Source organism: Hipposideros armiger, unplaced genomic scaffold (assembly GCF_001890085.2).
Source record: "Hipposideros armiger isolate ML-2016 unplaced genomic scaffold, ASM189008v1 scaffold_3878, whole genome shotgun sequence".
Taxonomy (NCBI): domain Eukaryota; kingdom Metazoa; phylum Chordata; class Mammalia; order Chiroptera; family Hipposideridae; genus Hipposideros; species Hipposideros armiger.
This window is the reverse complement of record NW_017735101.1, coordinates 8,465-12,262: the sequence shown is the minus strand read 5'-3', so window position 1 is coordinate 12,262 and position 3,798 is coordinate 8,465. Positions and strand designations below refer to the sequence as shown.

Here is a 3,798-nt window from a genome sequence, read left to right as displayed (position 1 = left end):
TTGGTCACAAAATGAGTCTGGCCTCACAGGTTTGGCCTGGTTATTTACACAGGTGCAGCAAGAATGTTAATTTACCATAAAGGACATCTTTAAGTTTGCTCTGCCAGAAGTTTCCATAAGGCAGCAGTTCTCAACCTGTGGGTCGCTACCCCTTTGGGGGTCGAACAACCCTTTCACAGGNTCTGATGCTTAAACATTTTGTCTCTTCCCTCTCAACCATCTCCCACATACAATTAGTTAATAAACCCTGAAGAAGCTACATTTCACAAATGTAGTCCCTCATTTCTATTTCATTGTCACATCCTTATTTAGAATCTCTTTGCCTCTCATATGTGCTCCTGAAATCATCTCTTAAATTCCCCTACTCTAGTCTATGTGATATACTCAGTTGGTCGTAACACTATTTTTTATTTTCTCAAAAACCTGTAACTTCCTCTTCCTCAAAGTAGTGTTTTTGTGTGATACTTGTTACATTCTATATAACAGTGTAATTATATAATATATAATGTAATTGTTTCATTCCCCACTACACTGTAAACTTCTTGAGGGCAAGGATACACTGAATTTATCTTTCAGTCCTTCACAATGCTATATGTTTATTCAGAAGTCACAAAAATGCCTGTTTCATGTAAGAGTGAGCCCTTGGTATATAATTATTAACTTAGCTTCCCTCTCCTCTTACCCTGGTGCCAAGAATCTCCTTCCAAATCATGCCTTAGGTAAGAGAAATGGTACTGATGCTTCTTCCCTGAACCATAAAAACTACTTCCTAACCACCTGTTTCCCCCATATCACCAATTAGTGATGGAAATACATTAATGCACTGTCCATGCAAAATAGACTAAGATTATCATCCCTTTTTAATAACTGCCTGTTTGCTGGTAAGTGTTAGCACCTTCATCTATATTGCACATTAATACCCATGAAGTGTTTTCTTCTTCTTCTCCTTCTCCTTCTCCTCCTCCTCCTCCTCGTCCTCCTCCTCCTCCATTTTACTTTATTAAAATACTGAGTTTATTTCACATGTATATTTTTGTCTCCCTACAATTTCCATTTGTCTGACCACCACTACTACTATGTCCTATCATAACATTCCATGCATATTTAAAACAAAGCAAAGGGGGAGTTCCATCTTTAAAAACTAAACAGGCATTTTGGACAACACATTCTTGGCAATGGAGCCTGTACAACATTTATCAGACATGGTAGGGAAAGTTCTCACTCTGCATTATAAAAAGGACAGCCAGATATCAACTGTTACAGAAATAAAATAAGACGGAAAATTTTAACAAACTGTTTAAACTATTTTCTTAGAGAGACTTCCTCCACTGCCAGAGATCTTGAATAGCCTCCTGGTCAGTCTCCAGAAGCAATTCTTCATGTAATTGATGAATTTGGCTTCCATTTTGGGAAGAGAACCACCTTTTTCTGTATTTGCTTGCATTTTTGCTTTAATGTCTTCTACAAAACTAGGCTCTTTGGGTGTTTTAGAAGTTTTTTCCTGTTTTATGAAGGATTCTTGACCTTTTGATCTTGGTGTTGATGGTTTTGAGTGTTTTCCATTCTGGTTTGATTTTCGTACATTTTGGCTGGAGTATCTTGAACAGCCTTCTTTATAGGAGCTTTTTCTTCAGCTTCCTCATAATCAAACTCACCATCATCATCATCATCTTCTTCATCAGCAGCAAGTTTTACTTTTTTCCGTGGAAACTTACTACCACTTCCAGGGGCAGAACGCTTTCCAGATATACATAGGAGTTTCACATCCTCCTCCTCCTCCTCCTCCTCCTCCTCATCTTCTGACCGCATCTTCCTCCACAGCTGCTAAGTGCTGTCCACTACTATGCACAGGCCCTGAACCACACTTCAACTGTAAGACCACAGGTGATGTTATTTCAAAGCCCNGGCTACAGATCTAACTGCAAAATCTTCCCTTGCTGTTTCCTGGTCTCTAATCTGCAGTTGGACGGATTGTTGAAATGAATACCAGTGAGGCTGAGTTAAGAAATTAAAACTTTGCAACTGTAGGAGCAGGTTCAGAAGACTGGGTGAATGCCGTTGGGTTTGTTCCTGGCCAGCCCTGCCGTGGTTGGACTGCCCCTTCCTGCACTGAAGCACCCCTGCAGGGCTCAGTGACCAAGGAAGAACCAGAGAAAAGATAAGCACAGTGGAAACAAAGAAGCAGCATATATAAAACTGAAAGCAACAGGGCAGCCAGTTAGCTCAGTTGGTTAGAAAGCAGTGCTCATAACACCAAGGTTGCCAGTTTGATTCCCACATGGGCCACTGAGATGCACCCTCCACAACTAGAATGAAACAACTACTTGACTTGGAGCTGACTGGTCCTGGAAAAACACACTGTTCCCCAATAAAAAAAAACACACACACACACACAAAAACACAAAACAGAAAGCAAGACAGGAACAAGACAAACAAATAAAGAAACAAAAACTCAGACACAGACAATAGTTTAGTGGTTACCAGAGGGTGAAGGAGAGAAGAGGGATGGTAGATGAGGGTAAATGGGGTAAAATATATGGTGATGAAAGGAGAACTGACTCTGGGTGGTGAACACACAACGTAATATATAGGTGATGTACTATAGAAATGTACACTTGAAACCTATGTAATTTTATTAACCATTGTCACTTCAATAAATTAAAAAAAAAAAGCAGCAGCAGCTTTGCTGTATGCGGTATGCAGCAGTGAGAGAGTACCTATCTGGGAGAACTGTGTGTATCTCCATGGAGATTCCTGTGATGTGTGGGCTGCAAGTCCTCCAGCCCGGTGGTCGCTGCCCAGATCACAGCATATGAAACCTTGCACTGAGGCCCATGAGAAGGACACAGAGCTCTCATCTGCTGTCCAGCTCAGTAAGGACATGGTGTATGGGATCTGCATGGAGGTGGTCTACGAGAAAGCCAACTCCAGTGAGCGCTGCTTTGGGATCCTCTCCACACCAACTGCAACCACACCTGTGTCTCAAGTGTATTTGCAAGTGCACCAATGCTAAGCAGTTTGAGAGCAAGATCATAAAGGCCTGCCCAGAATGCCAGATCACATCCAGCTTTGTCATTCTGAGTGACTACTGGGTGGAGAAGAAAGAAGAGAAGCAGAGACTCATTCAGAAGTACAAGGAGGCCGTAAACAGGGCGTGAAGGTATTTTGATTAAGGACGTGGGAGCTGCCCACTTGGAGGGAACTGGCTTTACAAGCATGAGTACCCCTATGGCCGTAGAAACAGAAAGTGGTAACTGACCAATGGAGGAACCACTTTTGTGAGCTCATTGAAGAAATAGAGAACAGCAACCCCTTTGACAATTATGAAGACGAGGTTGTCACCTTTGAGCTGGGTGAGATGTTGCTCATGTTTTTGGCTGCAGGTGAAGTTGACAACCTGACAGACTCTGAAGAGGAGTGGGACTTGTTTCATGATGAGCTGGAAGATTTTTATGACTTGGACATAAAGCAGCTTTGCGTAGCAGTATGAACTGCTCTGCTGAGCCTCAGTCAGGAGCTCACCCCTATGGTGTGTGGTAGTGCCCGTGTTTCTCTCCTACGCAGGCCTATCAACTCCCGGTGCTATGGGAATAATTTCTACCCAGGGCCTGTCTTCTCAATCCCTCACCTTTCCCCACAGTGTGCTGTTTTCTCTGTTTAAAAAAATTACAAAAATAAATCTTAAATTAAAAAAAATAAAAGTGGGGCCGGCTGAGTGGCGCGATGGTTAAGAGCTGGCTTGGGATGCCAGAGGGCCCCGGTTCGGATCCCACATATGAGGGCCAGTGACACTGCCCT

The 3,798-nt window shown here is 42.6% G+C and overlaps 1 pseudogene; it reads right to left on the bottom strand.

Annotated features, from left to right (window-relative positions):
* Positions 1–1,193: 1,193 nt before the first annotated feature.
* Positions 1,194–3,798, bottom strand: part of LOC109378805 (nucleophosmin-like) — a 5,836-nt pseudogene continuing 3,231 nt past the window's right edge.